This window comes from Ixodes scapularis, unplaced genomic scaffold, assembly GCF_016920785.2.
Source record: "Ixodes scapularis isolate PalLabHiFi unplaced genomic scaffold, ASM1692078v2 PGA_scaffold12__126_contigs__length_90152505, whole genome shotgun sequence".
Taxonomy (NCBI): Eukaryota; Metazoa; Arthropoda; class Arachnida; order Ixodida; family Ixodidae; genus Ixodes; species Ixodes scapularis.
Genome location: NW_024609838.1, coordinates 3,258,494 through 3,278,764, shown reverse-complemented (window position 1 = coordinate 3,278,764; position 20,271 = coordinate 3,258,494).

Below are 20,271 nucleotides of genomic sequence, written 5' to 3'. Positions count from 1 at the left end.
GTGTCCGTCTTTTTTGCGCAAAACCCTGTATCCAAACGTTCACCAACTCGCCTAACAACAAACTATTTTACAGGTTTTTTGGCGTTATAGATGTAGTACACCAATACTAGTTTGGCGTTTCGTGTCATCCGCAACAATGAAATATAATATGAACAACACATTTCAGTTGAGTGCGTTGGGTTAACTATAAAGAATAAAACATCAAGGACGGACAAGTGTGTTGTTTTGTCCGTCCTTCATGTGTTATTCTTTCTCGTATTCAATGTGAACAAGGACGCAGAAAATAAGAGCGTTGCAGGGAACGATCAAAGGCAGCTGTCTCCGGCATGGAGATGTTTGGCACGGAGATTATCAACTTTGCCCGGAACGAAACAACTTATGTAAGGTAGTGCATAACCAAGGTGCAGTGGCGTTACTAGGGTCAGCGGCACCCGGGGCGATGGCCCATGGCGAGTCCCCCCTTCTCGTGGGCTACCCCCCGCCTCCCCTCGTGACGTCACTGCTACAATGAGACTGCTCCACGACTTCAATCCGGGGCCTTTTATTTTCTTCTTAGGAGCAGGAATGGTTTTGGGGGCACTAAGACGAAGTATGTTTATTCGAAGAGCAATTAAAACGAAGAAACCTTTATTTCAGACGACAATTCAAGATGACTGGGTGCAGCGACACAGACTTTCCATTTTTCCCGGAAAAAGGGGGGGGGGGGGGGGGGGGGGGGGGGAAGGGCAGGCTGAGAAGTTTTCCGGGGGGGGGGGGGGGGGGTGCTTTTCCGCGCAATTTTCACCGGCAATTATCGGCAGTTTATTTTAGGGGGTACATTTTACAGCGTATGAATATCCCCATGTGTCCGTCCCTGTGTGCGTTATTTCGTTTACATGCCACTATTAGAGGCTCGTTACATAGCACGTAAACAGCGTCTCGGTAAGGATCGTTGCCCGGGCCGGGGGGGGGGGGGGGGGGGGGGGGGCGGGGGGGGGGGGGGTGGCACGAGCCCCGATGTCCTTCCCCCCCCCCCCCGTAGTCTACGCCTATGACTGGGTGAATGAATGAATCATTGGGGTTTTGTGGCGCGAGAGCTACCAGGGCCGAAATCCGCCAAGTGGCGCCAAATCAACTTCAACTTAAAGGGCAACTCTGCTCAATTCCGAAGATTTCGGGATAATGATTGATTTCGAATTAAAAAGCCCTAGAAAAACACACTACGTCGTTTGCTTCGCGAAAAATGGGATTTAAACACGAGCGGAAATCGAAACGGAAACTTCGGCTTTGCCCGGCAACATTGGCCTCGGGTCGCCAAGTACATGGCCATCACGTGGTACGAGATGTCACGTGATCCTCGGCCCAACGACGGGCGGGATTGGGGCGGGCGTGTGGCAGGCGCGAGTGTCGTCTGCACCGCACTCTTCGCCACGTTTTGGTGTCTACGGCATTCGACGACGTCTGCACAACTGCGGCATAAGTGTGCGCGCACGTGGTGTCCGTAGTGTGGACGAAACTCCGAGAGACAATAATCACAATCGGTGAGACGACGACGGCGGTTGTGACGCGGAAGACGGTGGTAACGGCGGGACCACGGCGGGCGGCCGGACGGCTCCCAAGAAACGCGCTGCGCAGGCGCGTTACGCCAATCACGTGGACACTGCTGAAAGCCGAGAGGCAACGTTGCTGACGTCATGCGCTACGCTCGCCCGGAGAAGTGAAAACAAGCAAAAGGGGGCCATGTAGATGGCGTTTAGCTCAATGTTGGCTCCGCCCATGCCGTAGCCTTGACTGCGCTGTTGGTTGCGCCTGAATTCGCCCGCTCAAGTCAGCCGATTTCGGCAACTTGGCGAGTTGCAAAGTTTGCCGGACCGTTTAAGAAACATTTAGACAGAACTGCGTCGTAAGACTTCACGTGTGGTCTTCCTAGGCGATACTGAAGAGGACTGCATTGTTTTTTCAAAACCAAAAATGAAGCGGAGTTACCCTTTAAACTTTATTGTTTTTCTCCAGGGGAGAGGGGGAGGAAGAAAAAAAAGCATACACTTGTCACTTGACAGAGTTTTTCCTCCCCACCAGCAACGAGAGAAAACTATTTCACATACTAGTGACCCGTAGAACAAGGTTTACATAGGATCAAAACACACAGCATCGAACAGAAAACAAAAACAAGAAAAATCTGACGTACTTTACGAACATTTTTTGCAGGTCGGAGGTCCCATCAAGAATATAGGCACAGATAACACTAGAGAAACAATGAACGAATATCCTTTCTGCTCAAACCCATCAAGTCCGTGCCCAGTCGATGTGTACTATTTATAACATTAGGCAACGAGTGCTGCAACATTTGGAGGCCGTAGCCTGTTCTCGAGCGAGGCGTTGGCCATGCGTCAACACAACGGCCTCCATATGCAGGCACTCTCCGCTTCATATTGGCGATTGAGAGAAAAACAAGTTGATTTTGCCTTACAGACGTTTGATATGTTAGAAGAAGTTTATAATTATAATGCTCTGTAACTGGAACTATATGAAGGTTTTTGAAAAGTTGTAATGTGTGAGCGTTGAACTCCGCACTGCACATAATCCGAATTATTCTCTTCTGGAGAACGTGCCAGTGATGCATATTTGTAGCCAGTGTGCTACCCCAAACAAGGAAGCAGTAATTATAGCAAGATTAGGGATTTATAAATAATGCCCACAACTTTTGAAAGTCTGCCAGCTATGCATTGTACTTCGGCGTCCAGCTCATGTACTCATTAAATATCACACCAAGAACCTTCACATTTTGTACAAAGTCAATATTTCGTCCTTGGAGAGAAAGCCCTTGAGTAGATGAAAACACTGCATTTTTGGATCGAAAAAGTATTGCTTTCGTCTTATCTGTATTAATTACTAGAGAGTTTGAGGTTGTCCAGTCACTGATCTTCTGCAAAAAGCTATTTGCCGAACATAAAACTTGGTGGACAATTTTCTCCGAAAAGAATAAACTGGTGTCGTCTGCGTTAATGCATGAACTATTGCAAAAACAAGAGTTGGAGAAACAGAGCTATAGTAGCTGATGATCTAATAAGGCTGTGAGCATGAGTACTGTAAACATGAACACGAGTTTTGGGTATCAATATAATTATGATGTCCATGAATCTTAAGATCAAGTTGACCATAATCTGCCACACTTTAAACTATCTACAGTGAGAGGGAGATATTTTATGAATGAAAGTTACAGCCAGCATATATAGCCAGTACTTTAAGAAATCATAAAACACGCCACAAAGGGACTAGACGTTGATCACCAAGAAGGAAGGCAGGGTGAAACGGAAGATGATATCCAAAACAATTTGGAAAACATGCCCTTCGCTGTTGATGTAGGTGCCTGCAGTTCCACAAAATGTGTAATACAGTCACTACCCTGACGCACGCTGTAGCGCATCTTCATCACAAAGCAAATACAGATGTGTCAAGCGCGAGTGGCCAATCGATCGGTACATGAAAACTTCATGGAACCGGTTCCTGTGATGGGAACTCTCCCACACCCCCAAACAAGGTTTGATAGCGTGTGGTTTATTGTCGATTTCCCGATCCCATTCTGACTGCCATACTTTATTAAAGGGTAACTGCGTAGAAAAAAAAACTTTTTTTTAACAGTTTGCTGCCTGTTACAAGCATGTCACAAAAAAATTTTTCTTAAAAAAAAGTTTTTTTTACAGCAATATGCGCGAGACTGATTTTAATTTGCGGCTATTTCGTCCGTTTTAAATCGCGCGCCAAAGTTGGTATTATACGTCACGGAGTGGCTATTACACGTCACGGAGCGACGTGCGATAGCATCTGTTCTCATTAGCTAATAGATTGACTGACAGCTTAGATCTTGTGAAATGTTGTAATTTCCTTTTGAGCGGCATATTTTTTTTTTACGTTTAAAGAGTAACCCATGTAATGAGAGTTAGAAATATTTTTTACAAAAGGTGTACAAGCCGGGCACTTCTGTTTGGATTCATACCGTAACAAACGAAAGCTTCGCCATTCTTTCCATGGCTGCCGAAGTCTAGCTCTGCTCCCGCCTGTCTCGACTAGTCGTGTCACCTAAGTGATCAGTGTTTCCTGTTTACCCACGTGCTTGAGTGAGACTTTCTGAAATGTCTGAAGTGAAGCAGTACGTGTTTAAAGGGACACTGACAGGGTATTTATGCTCGCCGAGGTTTTGATTTGTACGTGACATATGAGAGCTCAACTACCCAGAACAGAATTTGCGGCTCGAAATTCGGTTTCTTTCCGCCCGAAAACCGCCGATCAAGAACTGGCCAGTTCGAGTCTCGCTCACTCTCTTTTCCGCGGTCACGGGCCGTTTTCTAAGGTATCGATGCGACTACCAAATTTAATCAAAGTCGTAGGTCACTGAAGGCACACACTCAATATTAAAAATAGAAAAAAATATGAAACCAATTTTTTGTGGCTTCTAAAAAGCTGCAAATACGTTGATTGAAAAAAAAAGTTCCACAGACAACCGGAAGCATTCTGTGCGTTCGTCTTTTCGCGTATCGTGGGACTCGCGGGGACGGCGGTGGCAGCGGACGACGGGCGTGGGACCTCTATTTCAGAACTGTCGTTCGCGGTACCGGCGAATTCTGTCTACCTTTAAAAGAGAAATTTGGGACTGATGAAAAGAATTGGTATTCATCCCGTACGACACGCCCGACCACCAAGCCGATTTGCACGAAGACGTCGATGAGCCGTCGCTCCCTTCTCGTGGCTGAAGACATCGCTCGCGCAAACGTCAAGCACGACGTGTTTACTTCGAGTTGAATATGCACGCGTACGATTTCTTTACAAGGTGCGAATGTCGCCAATGCGTGGTGCTTCCCGACTTCGACCCGGGAGTGCTTTTGCTAGAGGAAAATCGGCAGCAAACTTTCCAACTTACAGTTTACCGGCTGAATTATTACTAAGAAAAGAGATCCCGCACTGAAGAGTTCCCCCAGTAGCTCAGTGGGAACGACGTCCGGTTTACACGCGGTAGAACCGGGTTCGATCCCTCGTGAAACTTTTTTTTTTAATTTTTTGATGTTTACATATTTTTTTTTTTTTTTACAATTATCACTGAAGAAACAAACAAAAAAATAACAAACACATGTTGTGGACGACACTTCGCTGAATTAAATGGTATGGGATTTCCTTTTTGACACCTGCGAACTCAATGTAATCCCTTTCCACAAAATGCAAGGAGCATATAAATCAGGTAACGTCCGCTTTCCGAGGTGACCGTATATGTTCTACAGGAATTGCAGCCAGCCATTGGTCCCGATCCCGTTGATCTTTCGGAAACTCTGTCGCACATTGCCACTTTTTTTCGGACACAGGACATGTGAGCCAGCTCTTCACGCAACATCTTGGGTGTATTCTTTTCGGAGCCGATCATGGAAATTCACCACGGGCACTCACTACTCATCTCCAACTTCTCAATGTACAAAACAACTCATCTTGGAGTACAGAACAACGAGCGGAACAAACATAACTCCCGGCGAACAGTTCCCGCACGCCGCATCGCACGCCGCATGTCCTGTCGTCTGCTACCGGAGAGGAGAAAGAAAAAAAAAAAAAAAAAAAAACGCACGGTCGGGTGTAGCCACGTGACTTCCGCCACTCCACTCTCTTCTCTCCACTTCTCCGACCTCCGTCGGGTTTCGGTTTCGGTTTCGAGCAGTTGCGTCTTTTGGCTTTATTAAAAAAATACGCTACGCTGTTGCAAAATATTAATTGGGTAGTCCTCCGACACCATAATGAAGCGCCTGGCAAAATATGAAAAAAAATTTTTGGGGGGTGTCAGTGTCCCTTTAACAGCGAAGCGGGGTTTTGGCTTTCATAGCGCGGTTAGTTACTTTCGTTTTCCTAGGGTGTTCTTTGCTTTCTTAGCTTTTTTTTTTTTTTTTTTTTTTTTTCGTTTGCGTGTGCAAACTAGTGATGGACCGAATCTGCCGAACTTCAGATTCGGCAAAGTCCGGCAAATGCCAAACTTTTGTTGGAAAGTTCGGCAAAGATTCGGCGAATGTCTGCGCACGCGCAAGAACGCGACGGAGCTGACGGAGCCTTGGACTGCAAATGGACGCCGTGCAGTCGTACGGTACCATCGTGCACACACACGACGTGCAGTGTAATACAACCAGCAATTACGGCGAGGTGTGGGGTAGGTTACACGGTAACTGTGCGTTTGTGAGCGAGTGTGGTTCTCTTCAAGGTTTTCTGCCTCAAGAATAGAAGATCGACCAGTAATTTACGCAGTCCACTGTACAAGTGACAAATGATGCGGTGCATTCTGGAACATTGAGGCATTGGCCGACAATAACTTTAAAGCACTCCTCGCATTTGTAACAATTCTGGTTTCGGCTCACAGTATTGTTTGGGCGAAAACAAAATCTGGAGCCCTCACCAAATCTACTTTACCACCCAACTTGAAGCCATCCAAAATCGTGCAGCTCGCTACATACTCTCTGTAGACGATCATACTGCTAGCATTACGCGGCTCTAAAGTCCCAATTAAACCTAACTTCGTTAACTACCCACCGTAAATGCTCGCGTCTCTGCCTATTTCACAAAATATTCCACCATCATCTGGACATTAGATCGATGCTTTTACAACCTCCTCTCCGATCTTCTCGTAGACTAACGAACTCTAACTGTGTGCAGCGCATCTCTGGATCCACTAACGCATTTAATAACTCATTTTTTCCCCTAGCGATTTCAGAATGGAATGTTCTACCTGAGTGCATCGCCTTAATAATATGCCCTGACGCTTTCCGTTCCTCATTAGTCTTGCATTTTCAAGAAAAATACTGACTGCCTGTTTGCTTTCTATTTTTGGTTCTCTGGTGGATTTTTATTGAGTGCGTGTTTGTTGATGAAATAGTTGTTATTGTTTCATTGTTTGTTTGTTTTTTGTTTCATTGTATCTTTCGTTGATTGACATGTGATTGATACCCCCCTTATGTAATGTCCCCGAAAGGGGACCTTTAAGGGTAAATAAATGAAATGAAATATTGCTTTTTCAATTAGTGTTATTTCGCGATTTTTATGTGTCTGCATAAAACTAAACACAGAAGTATAATGCTCGACGTTGCACATCCGACATTCACTCTCCCTATTTTCCGAAACGTTCGTGTGTGTCCTAATGCCAGAAACATGCATTTTAAAGGTGAAAGGACGCACACTTTCATACAAAGCTGACGTCAAGTAAACTCAAATCGGAAAACATGCATATTTACATTATTATTATTTTCTCTTCTGGTGAAGGCTCAGCAACCGTTGCATTCGTTTTCGCGCACAAAACGGCGACTCCCAAAGAAAGCAAGAACGCAGCGTTATTGCCTCCATTTTAGCTAGAGCACTGATCTCAATGACAATTGCTGGATCGCGCTTGCCGCTCCCGCAAGTGAAGCCACCGGACGCAACCCCGCTGGGATACGATTTCCCGTTTTGCTAGCCTTTTGCTGCGGTTTTCCAGCGTGCTGTAGACACGTTTTCTACTCGTTCGTCGTCAATCGCCGAGGAAGTTTTTTGAGACTCTGTGTATTGTTGAGACTTGCCGTTGTGAACACGTGGAAAATTTTACGAAAGTGCAGTGTCGCAGGAAAAAGGCACAACGCGTCGAAAGGAAGGGCTGGCGGCGTGTTCAAAGCTTCCTTGGCACGCCGAAGTGCCGTGTCTCTGTGCCTTCGCGCGCTTGGATACCGACCAAGAACCGACGCCGTGTGAATGTGTTTAGCGAGTGCAATGTGCGTGAAGCTGTTCGTGCCTCTGGATCAGCGTCTTTTCCCCTCGCGGTTTAGGAACGAGCTTAATCCAGCGTCCACTAGCGACGGAAGATGGGGGGAAGGTTACGTCTTTTTTTCGTCCTTAGACGATTTACACAATACCGTGCACAACAGCTCCTCATCACTGATCAGTGCTGGCTTATTATCAACCTACTTAATTGCACTTGACGTTTGAGCGCGGCTCGCCTAATTGTAATTGGTCAACAGATTGCACACGACCATATCGGCCGCGCTTCAAAGATTTTCATTCTTGCCGTCTTGTACTTTTGCTTTCGAAAACCCACCTGGCTCCACAACGTTGCCCTATTCGTGCTCCCACGGAATCTATTAGAGTAGATTTGGGACATAGCCATGGTTAATATAGTACATAAGAACACGTACAGATCTCCCCCTTTTATTGATAGCAACTCACCGGAACAGCTGGACGATCCAGAACTCCGTGGCCGATATGTATAAATGATCTAAAGGCATCTACGCGCGACACACGTTCAGAACTTTGGCGCGGCGCGGCGTGAAATCATCTAGTCTTCCGGTAGTAGATCACAGGTCTTCCGGTATGTAGATGATTTTCTGATTTTGTTTCATGCCGATGCCGTATCCTTTCTTTCGTCAATGACTGACGTTTTAGGCATTTTTAGTCATTGCCTTTCGCCACTTGTTCTGACTCATGAAGTGCCTGAGGCAGGATGCATCCGTTTTTTGGATTTGAATTTAACTATATGTCCAGGTCATCTTTGTTGGAGCTATGAACCCCGTGCTGGAAAGCCATTGTTGCCATTCGAGTCCGCTAACTCAAAAACTGTCAAGCGGGCGACTGCAAGGACTTGCTATACACGTGCGCTGCGTAGGTCTTGTTATCATAAAATTAAACGTAGCTTTGACAGGCAAACTGAACGCCTCGCAGATGCTGGGTTTCCCTCTCACGTGTTAACAACGGTCGCCGAGTCTTTGCTGAAAGATATCAAGAGCAGCCCTATGAGAAGTGAAGAAGAGGCCAACCACAGAAAGGGAAGGGAAAGAAGAAAGTTTGTGGTTATTAGGGGTGTCGCGAACTTCTGTCGAACCGGATTTTTAGGTCGAACTTCCGGGGTTCGACTGGGTCGAACCGGTTCGACGAACCTTCGAACTTTTCACCAGATTCGACCGGTTCGACTTTGTGGACACTGTGGCCAGACCTTGATACAAGCATGTCTAGGTTTGGAGAATTTTTTTTTTTTGTACGCAATGGGTTATTTTATTTTGTGAACAGTTGGAATTAAAAGAAATCAATTCTTATCACTGAAGAAGTTAACAACATAATTTTTTGTACTGAATTAACTGAAATAATCAATCAGCGCTGCCCTTGATTCATCCCTTAGCCATCACCATCCAATCCGAAGCCAACTGGCCTGCCTGTCGCGCATGCGCACACGAGTCGAACCTCAATACAAGGTTCGCCGACCTTTTCACTAAAAGTTCGAAAAAGTCGAACCTGGTCGAACTCGAACCGTGGCCGGTTCGCGACACCCCTAGTGGTTATTCCCTACGTACACGGCCTGTCCCACAACCTAAAACGCATTGCTGGCAGGTGTGACGTCGATGCAGTGTTGCCAGGTCTACTGATTTATCAGTAGATCTACTGATTTCAATCCGGGTCTCCTGATTCACTGAAAAAAAAGAAAATCTACTGACTTTTTTTTGTAAACATATTAAAATTTATTATGGCCCCATCAGTTCCTAGGGTCGCCCGGCCATCAAAGGAAACTCATATTCTCCCAGAATTAAAAACGAAGCACTGGCTAGATGGCCAAGCAGGTTCGACGATTCAACGTTACGTTTAGGGGTGTCGCGAACCGGTCGCGGTTCGAGTTCGACCAGGTTCGACTTTTTCGACCTTTTAGTGGAAAGTTCGACGAACCTTGTATTGAGGTTCGACTCGTGTGCGCATGCGCGACAGGCTGACCAGTTGGCTTCGGATTGGATCGTAATGGCTAATGGCGAATTCCACTGGGCGTTTTGGAGCGCGCCGGGATCAGTTGACCAGATCCGGATTGGAGCACAAGATCCAAACGGGGTCGCGCCGCCCACGGATCCTCAGTGGAACATGACCACTGCTCCGGGATCGGCGGATGCCTTCCCGTCATTCAACTGCCCGGGAATCCCCTTTTCGCGGCCTTCGCGGTCGTTTCAAAGACGTTTTCGCTACGCAGCGCTAACACGTGTTCGATGCACGAGTGGCAGGAATGGCTCAGGCGCTTCTAGCAACGATTGCCGGAATGCCCGTAGCGCGGCAAATACCTTCTCTTCTCCTTCCTGGAAAACGAACCGGCTGGCGAGCCAATGGGTAAGCAAGCGGCCATTACGAATTCTTCTGATGTCGATACAATCTAGGAGCCCAGCCCGCGACGTGCTTCTTCTTCTTCTGAGGCGAGATGGGCGAAATCACAGTAGGCGAAATCAGGCGAGATGCCCCACGAGAAAGGAAGTCACGTGTGTGCGCCGAGGGCTCCGAAATCGTTGGAGCGACTTTTCTCGTGGCGAATTCCACGGGTCGTTTTGGAGCGCGCCGGGATCGAGACGAACTTGTTCCACTGGTCGTTTTGGATTAGCTCCCGCTCCAGATCTCGATCTGGATCCGAGAAAAGTCGCTCCCCCGATTTTGGCGGATTCAACCGGAAGCCAGCAGGGTCAGCCCTCGGCGCACACACGTGACTTCCTTTCTCGCGGGCATCTCGCCTGATCTCGCCTCAGAAGAAATGGTAATGGCCGCTTGCTTACCCCTTGGCTCGACAGCCGGTTCGTTTTCCAGGAAGGAGAAGAGAAGAGAAGGTTTTGCCGCGCTACGGGCATTCCTGCAATCTTTGCTAGACGCTCCTGAGCCATTCCTGCCACTCGTGCGTCGAACACGTGTTAGCGCCGCGATCTCGAAAACGTTGATGCTTGGAACTTGGAACCAGCCGCTACCAGACACCTGATTTGTTTCAAAAATACCCAGGACGTTTTAGGGGAATGAATCGATCACATAGCAGGCGGTAGACAAGTAGACAGCGTTGAAAAATATTTATTCCACCGATTGTTATGAAGGCCGATGGTGTCGGTGTCGCAGTTTTGAAGCACTGTCAGTTCAGCTCAACCCCACGTTACAAAAGACGGTTTGGGATACTGCCGGTGCTAACGCAATTTCACAGTAGAAATAGGAATTGCATGAAAGAACCGGACAGAAACACTTCATACGGTGGCGTAAATGCCGAACATATATCAGCGATGTCACTTTCCTCGGTTAGGGCTATCTGCTTTGTCAGCGAATGAAGAACATCTCGATAAAATAAAGAGCGGAAAATACTCTCCGTGTCAAGTTTTCTAATTACAGCCACTGGTTGATGTCGTACCGTGGTAATTCCCGGCCCTTCCAACGCACTAGCACTTTGTAGAGTCACATTTCCAGCGATTCCGTGCCGCACACGAACAAAGGTAAACAATCAAGATGGCGGAGTGTTCCCCGTGTTGTCCTCGCCGTCAGCGCGGTGCGACAGGGTTGTCGGACAACAAATCGGGCAACACTGTTGTCGGGCGGCAGCAACATGTTGCCCGACTGTTGTTGTTGCCGCGATGTGACAGGGTCGCCGGCAACACGACTTCCCCGTGTTGCCGGATAGATTTGTCCAACTGTCCCCTCAGTGTGACAGGACCTTTACCTCTTGGCTCGACAGCCGGTTCGTTTTCCAGGAGGGAGAAGAGAAGGTTTTGGCCGCGCTACGGGCATTCCGGCAATCTTCGCTAGAAGCTCCTGAGCCATTCGTGCCGCTCGTGCGTCGAACACGTGTTAGCGCCGCGATTGCGAATACGTCTTCGAAACGACCGCGGCGGCCGCGGAAAGGGGATTCTCCTCCGGCAGTCGAATGACATGAAGGCAAATGCCGATCCTGGAGCAGTGGTCATGTTCCGCGGGGATCCATCGCCGGCGCGACCCCGTTCGGATTGTGAGCTCCATTCCGGATCTGGTCAACTGATCCCGGCGCGCTCCAAAACGCCCAGTGGAATTCGCCATCGGATCCAGATCAAGATCTGGAGCGGGAGCTAATCCAAAACGACCAGTGAAACATGTCGGTCTCAATCCCGATCGCCCAGTGAAATAGGCTCGCTCCAGAAAAGTCGATCCCGGCGCGCTCCAAAACGCCCAGTGGAATTCGCCATCGGATCCAGATCAAGATCTGGAGCGGGAGCTAATCCAAAACGACCAGTGAAACATGTCGGTCTCAATCCCGATCGCCCAGTGAAATAGGCTCGCTCCAGAAAAGTCGATCCCGGCGCGCTCCAAAACGACCAGTGGAATTCGCCATCGGATCCAGATCAAGATCTGGAGCGGGAGCTAATCCAAAACGACCAGTGAAACATGTCGGTCTCAATCCCGATCGCCCAGTGAAATAGGCTCGCTCCAGAAAAGTCGATCCCGGCGCGCTCCAAAACGCCCAGTGGAATTCGCCATCGGATCCAGATCAAGATCTGGAGCGGGAGCTAATCCAAAACGACCAGTGAAACATGTCGGTCTCAATCCCGATCGCCCAGTGAAATAGGCTCGCTCCAGAAAAGTCGATCCCGGCGCGCTCCAAAACGACCAGTGGAATTCGCCATCGGATCCAGATCAAGATCTGGAGCGGGAGCTAATCCAAAACGACCAGTGAAACATGTCGGTCTCAATCCCGATCGCCCAGTGAAATAGGCTCGCTCCAGAAAAGTCGATCCCGGCGCGCTCCAAAACGACCAGTGGAATTCGCCATAAGAGATGAATTAAGTGCAGCGCTGATTGGCTATTTCAGTCAATACCGAACTAAAAATTAAGTTATTAACTTCTTCAGTGATTAGAATTAGTTTCTTTTAATTGCAGCTGTTCACAAAATAAAATAACGCCTTGCATAAAAAAAAATTCTCCAAACCTAGACATGCTTGTATTAAAGGGATACTACAACGAAATTTCGGCGCTCATTTTTTTGTCTATATGTGTTCAAAAGAGCAGTATCACATGGAACATACTAATATTTTGTTAAAAAAGTCTCGAAAAGGAATTTTAAAACGAATTAAACGATTAGCAAAGAGCACCTGGTGGATGTCGCTGACGCCTCGTTTGTAATGCTCGTCTAGGAACCTTGACAGCTAGTGACGGAGGTTGTCTCGTCTCCGGCCACGACGAGAGAAGGGGCGAAGGAGGAACTCCCCTCTTCCCGAGAATCCCTTTTGTGTGTCGCAGAAGTCGCTATTGTCCCCCTAGAAGACTATAGAAGATTAACCCGTCACTCAAAATTCGTACAAAAGCAGCCGCTTCGGTGGCTGGAACGACTAGGCCATCCTCTCAACGTCAGCCTCGACGTAGCTTTGCTCGTCTTGAGACGACCTACGTCACGATTGCGTTGGATGTCACGTGCTCTAAGCTGGGCCTTCTCCGAGCGCTTGCCAGAGTGGGCCGTTTATAACGAAAAATACAGCCACCAGGCTCACAATACAAACGTGCGATTGTCATTTACGGATATTGTGGATCATATTCAACCTATTTTTGAACACGACGGGAATATTTCAAATTTCGTTGAAGTATCCCTTTAAGGAATGGCCACACTGTCCATAAAGTCGAACCGGTCGATTCTGGTAAAAAGTTCGAAGGTTCGTCGAACCGGTTCGACTCAGTCGAACCCCGGAAGTTCGACCAAAAAATCTGGTTCAACAAAAGTTCGCGACACCCCTAGTTACGTTGGACGGTTCGACGGTGACATCCGGACCAGAGCCATATATGGTGAGAGTTTGGCGAGTCTATGATCTCGCCGCTGTAACGCCCCCCTCCCAAGTGAGCCAATCAGCCTGCGGCGCAGAGCGAGAGGCGTGAGCGCATGCGCGTGAACTCTCGGCTGTTCCCAGCCATATGCTCCCAGCTGAGCGGAGAGGGCCGCCATTTTCATTAATTCGCCCGGCGGAATGCATGGGACCGACATCCAAATCTTGGTTCTTTACTTTAATTTTTCAGGCTCTGGCAAGAAAATGATATAATTAATGTTAATCATCGGTGGCTTAAGAAACTAACGAACTAAGTTCCTCCACGTTTGAACGCAAACCTTCAGTCAGGAGAAAAAGAAATAAGCCCGTAGCAGACGACGCGTAGCCTCAACAGTGCTCCGCGCCGACAGAGTTGCGTCAGAAACCTTCCACAGCCCAGTAAGGAAAGATGGCAGCTTGCAGAGGACTTCCATTGGACATGTACGCGCGCACTTGCCGGAACGTCTTGTTTTGTTTTCGTTTCGAAAATAGCGACAGGTGGATGTCGCACTGTCGCCCTCATCTGTTGATTCCAAAAGTGGCTCAGTCTCGATTTCAAAGAATAATCCTCGAAATCGCCACACAAATCAATTACTCTATACTATTTCTTCGAAGTGTGGTTTAATGGAAATAGGAAAACATGGTAAAACACAGATTTCGTAGAATCTACTGATTTTTGAGCAAATCTGCAGACTTTTTGGGGATGAATCTGCTGACTTTTTTTTTCTCAGTCTGGCAACACTGCGTCGATGTTTTTTTTCTCTGCCCCGGACTAGAGCACTATATAGCTCCTTCGGAGAAGCTATATAGTGCTCTACCCCGGACAAGCTGTCCAGGTTGTGCAGAGCTGTTAACCCTTCTTCGAGGGCGGCCACGGGATGCAGTACGAGGCATCGAGATCGCTTCGTCCCGTGCTCGGAGGGGGTTGTGTATTCTCTCCCTCTGACGTGTGGCAGGCGCTACGTTGGCCAGACGGGCCGCTGTCTCAACGACAGGTTGAGAGAGCACGCTTACAGTGTCTCCACTAGAGCACTATATAGCTCCTACGGAGCAGAGTAGCGCAATCCTTTGAACTCCGTGTTTTGCCGACAACATGGCCGACAGAGCGGCTCGGCGCGAGTCACGTGGTACTCAGGGTTCCAGGAGGCGGCTCGCCCTATGGGAGAATACATGGAGATCGACACAACACGGCTGATTAAAAAATGAACGGCGAGTTCACACTTTTCAAAACTAGTCTGTCGTGAAGTTAGTAAAGCACTAAACATTTTATCAAAGTTTTAACAATATCGGATGCGTGTGCAAATTTTGAGAAGGCAATTTCCAAGGCAATGGCGTTTGAAGCAGACGATTTTTGCTCGCAGCGGAGATGGGCTTTTCGGGTTGGCCGGAGCGGGTCACGTGAATGGTGTGACGTCGCCGTGTCGTCTGCTGCATGATGCCTCTCAGGCAATTTTTTAAAAAAAGTCAGGTCCTTGCGGGGCACAAAACTTAGCGCAAATTATTCTAAAGTGTTCCAAAATTATGTCAAAAATGATTGCGATTCCGTACATTCCCACAATACTGGAGAAACAACGATTTTCTCACGTTCTCCATGCATTTCTGACCGCAGTTGGAACCTCCGGGCGTTCGCCGCTAGTCGCCGAGAGGCGGCGTTCTAGATTGCGCTACTCCAGAGCGCTACTCTGCTCCGAAGGAGCTATATAGTGCTCTAGTCTCCACTAGAGCACTATATAGCTCCTTCGGAGCGGGCGTTCGCCGCTAGTCGCCGAGAGGCGGCGTTCTAGATTGCGCTACTCTGCTCCGAAGGAGCTATATAGTGCTCTAGTCTCCACTAGAGCACTATATAGCTCCTTCGGAGCAGAGTAGCGCAATCTAGAACGCCGTCTCTCGGCGACTAGCGGCGAACGCCCGGAGGTTCCAACTGCGGTCAGAAATGCATGGAGAACGTGAGAAAATCGTTGTTTCTTCAGTTTTGTGAGGATGTGCGGAATGGAAATCATTTTTGACATAATAATAAAACATTTTAGAATAATATGCGATAAATTTTGTGCCATACAAGGACGTAACTTTCTTTTAAAAATTGCCTGAGCGGCATCATGCAGCAGACGACACGGCGACGTCACACCATTCACGTGACCCGCTCCGGCCAACCCGAAAAGCCCATCTTCGCTGCGAGCAAAAATCGTCTGCTTCAAACGCCATTGCCTTGGAAATTGCCTTCTCAAAATTTGCACACGCATCCGATATTATTAAAACTTTGATAAAGTGTTTAGCGCTTTACTAACTTCACGACAGGCTAGTTTTGAAAAATGGGAACTCGCCGTTAGTTTTTTAATCAGCCGTGTTATGTCGATCTCCATGTATTCTCCCATAGGGCGGGCCGCCTCTTGGAACCCTGAGTACCACGTGACTCGCGCCGAGCCGCTCTGTCGGCCATGTTGTCGGCAAAACACGGGGTTCAAAGGATTGCGCTACTCTGCTCCGTAGGAGCTATATAGTGCTCTAAGTAGCGCAATCTAGAACGCCGCCTCTCGGCGACTAGCGGCGAACGCCCGGAGGTTCCAACTGCGGTCAGAAATGCATGGAGAACGTGAGAAAATCGTTGTTTCTTCAGTATTGTGGGAATATACGGAATGGCAATCGTTTGTGACATAGTAATGGAACATTTTAGAATAATTTGCGCTAAGTTTTGTGACCCGCAAGAACCTGACTTTTTTTTTAAAAATTGCTTGAGCGGCACCATGCAGCAGACGACACGGCGACGTCACACCATTCACGTGACCCGCTCCGGCCAACCCGAAAAGCCCATCTCCGCTGCGAGCAAAAATCGTCTGCATCAAACGCCATTGCCTCGGAAATTGCCTTCTCAAAATTTGCACACGCATCCGATATTATTAAAACTTTGACAAAGTGTTTAGTGCTTTACTAAATTCACGACAGACTAGTTTTGAAAAGTGTGAACTCGCTGTTTATTTTTTAATCAGCCGTGTTGAGTCGATCTCCATGTATACATGCCTTGCAAGTGACGTCGCGCTAGGGAACATCTAGGGAAGGACGGGACCCCGCACCATACTGGTGGTTGACTTCACACCGCGCGGATGCGCTTACCAAGGCGTAGGATGCCGCTATCGGCCCGGACATGCGCTAACATGCACCACATTTTCGACAAAGGTACCGTGAACTTGGAAAAACGTGCTGAGCTTACGATGATGACGTTTATCCAGTACGTGCGGAATTTTTCGGCATTGGTGCGATTGCGCTACGAGCAGAAAGTTTCGAAATGCCGCCGACGAAGTTTTGACGCGAAGGGCTGCCGTGTCGCCAAGAAAAGAACACAGCTTAACTGCGCGCTTCATTATTTGACGAGCGGCTCTAGGAGTCGCTTGTAGAAAAATTGTTACGATTTTGCGAAATATAGGTAAACAACGCAATGTTACCGTCATAACCTTAACCCTGAGAAAAGGATAAATCAAATAACGGACAAGGAACTCTCATTGTCTCAGGGCTTATATTATGTTTCCTAACCGGCTCCTCTGCATACTTTCGCTCCTTGCAAAGGTTACCGTCTCGCGGATGGCACAAACCGATGACCCGGCGGCGGCGGCGGCTCGGCGAGCTTGCACACAGGGGCCGCCGCCAACCGATCGTCCTCGGGCCGGGCTCGCGGCGCGACACTCGCCCGGATTCCGGCGGGAGCCCCGAAGGTGCGCTCGAAGCGTTAAAACGGCGTTATGCAACGAAGGTCAAAGGCCATACACACCACGAACGAGCAAAAGCCGATGCAAAGGCATGCGCGAACGTAAACAACGGTAGAAAAGTGCCGTCCTTCGCCGCTATGAAATGCGTCCCGCAAATTCGATAATACGCGGCCGCATCCCTTTCCTGCCGCTCGTACTTTATCTGACTTGACGGCTACTCTGTCTCGCGGGGCATGCCGACGAAACGATCGGACGATCATCGGGATACGGGGTAATTGCTACAGCCGAACGCGGCGCGGTTTACCATTGCTCTCGCTGAGAAGGGCCGTCGAGTCAACCACCAGCATGGTAGATACCGGTGTTTGACGTCATCATGTGACGTAGTGCAAGGCATGTATTCTCCCATAGGGCGGGCCGCCTCTTGGAACCCTGAGTACCACGTGACTCGCGCCGAGCCGCTCTGTCGGCCATCTTGTCGGAAAAACACGAGGTTCAAAGGATTGCGCTACTCTGCTCCGTAGGAGCTATATAGTGCTCTAGTCTCCACAACCGTGTCTGGCATGGAGAATAGAAGGGTAGGAGAGGGCATGACGTCGGCCGCGTAGCCTCCGCAAGCCATGCTCCCTTGACGCCTCGCCTCTTTCTCATTTTCCTGCTTACACTCCTCACTTACCATGCCAACGTGACCACATCACGTGACCATAGCTAGCCATCGTCTTGCTATGGGCTACTAGAATACACCATAGTCTAGCCTTCGATCTGATAAAACCTACCGGACGGAGCGCGCGCAAGCCTGCAAGGAGTCCTTCTACAATCAACCATCCATCTCACACGTGACATGTCACGCGCACAAATCGCCAGACAGATCTGCGGTCACGCTGGGCACAAAATCGTTTAAACTTTTTATGACTAGGCTTCACCAATATTGCAACGTGCCCCCTCCTAGTACTTCTAACCTCCTTGGTGTCTGGTCACCTGGGCATTCATTGCCGCGACTGTGGTTGCCTTCCCGACTTCCAACGGTGTGAGGAGCTTACTCGGGAAATTCTAGAGGCTGTTGAGATAGCGAGGTTGGGTGCAGCATGTGTAAGCAGTCCTTCCGTGGCCCTATCAGGTAAAGAGTTGAATTTTCGGGTTCCGTGACTTGCTCGATTTTTAGCACATACTTTGTACGGCTGTGTCATGGCGCATTTCATTTTTATTTTCAATTTTTTTATCATTGTTTTATTTTTATTGGTGATACATCACATGGGCTGAATTTTTTCTTTTTTTGTTCGTGACACCGCAAATATATATTGCGAGTTTGCGTTCATTAAACTCAGTTGTAAGTCAGCGCTACGTCCGTGTCATTTCTTTGTCTGGTCCTCGTCTTTCCGCGCTGTTTTTAATTTCCGAAGTCTGGTAACAATGTATTTTTGCCGAACCTTTGCCGAATCTTCAGAAAAGTTCGAAAAAAGTTCGGCTTTGCCGAATCCCAAGATTCGGCACCGAACTTTCGATTTGGCAAAAGTTCGGCCCATCACTGCCATCACTAGTGCAAACGTGGACTTTCTGTAGGTGTCACCTGCAAAGCGGCGCCCTTGCTCTGTAAAATACCGCCAGGTTAGCGATCACCGGCGGGTGTCGTCCAAGCGCGCCGAAGGCTCGGGAGGCTCAGGCGGTGCGCCGTCTTCGTTGCTGGCAGCCGTCTTCCGCGGCGTATCTTCGAATGGCCGAAGACCCAGATGCTTGCAGCGGCCAAGAAGCTGACGCTTCATTCAGGGTCTATTTTGAGCATAGTTCGCACAGAACACGGAAGCTGCAAAAGACTGTGGCAGGCAAACGAGACGCGCCGGAGGGCGAGACGCTGGGACGCTGGTACGTCGCTCACCTCGCAGCCAAGTAAATCAAGGAGCAAATCCAATAGCGAGGGGCAGACGTACTTCTTTGCGCGGTGCGGAAGAGCGGGAGTTTCCAACGTGAAGAGGTAATGACCCCGATACATTACGTGCTGTGTCGTAAATATTGCTTACATTTTTTTTTTTTTCGCGGAAAATTCGTTTTGTGACATACTTGTCCCAATTTTTCTGTTAAAAAAAAAAAAAAAAAAAAAAAAAAAAAAAAAAACTTTTTTTCTCTTTTCAGTTATTCTTTAATTACTCCTTTGAAAGCTGGCTTAAATCGTCATGTGGTAGTCACAGGGATGTTTTATAGCTTTGCGTTATATTCGAATAGTAGTTTCAAATAATACGCTATTCAATATTCGCTTCGAGGTGAACTGCGATATTCATACTTTTTGAAGTGCTGATCGCCGCGGATTAGCGCCGTTGAGTGCGCTTCTCGCCAAACACCTGTGCACTGCGGCGAAGCAATACCCGCGCAGCTGGCGTGCTCCACGGGTATAGCTTCCCCGCAGTGCACCACCGCTCGGCGAGAAGCGCACTCAACGGGGCGGGGCTAACGCGCCGATTATGCAAATATGTTATACACGGGGGCAACTTTTTCTGGCCTTTCCGAAGAAGCGAAGACCGTGCGAGCACAGCTGTGATCGGCGCTCTATGTGCGCGAGCGCACAGGTACCCATAGCTTCGGTTTCGTTGCCAAGAAAAGCAGCCTCCAGGTACACCAATATTTACAAGTCCTCAACCGAGCGTGGGATCTCCTCAGCCCAGCACGCGCATTTTCGTCGCGTCATGACGCGAGCAAATCACGCGCCATACGCAAGAAACACTAAAAATGGTTCCGGCCAAAAACCTTTTTTTAAAACATTTTTTTTTCTTGAAGATTTGATTTAGAATTAAGAATACTTGCATAGAGCACAGATTTATGAATCCCCTCGAGTAGGATAGCTGTGACAAATCTGTTGTTTACAAGCCACAGTTCATAAATATACTTGAAAGTATAAAAAAGCGAGGACGGGAACAGGACATCTTTCATAAATATAGTTATCTTAAAAATAATGACTTCGAAGTGGACAAGATAAAGGTTAGAAACAACCTTCACGAGTTCAGCTTAAATTTCGTTTAAGCATGGTG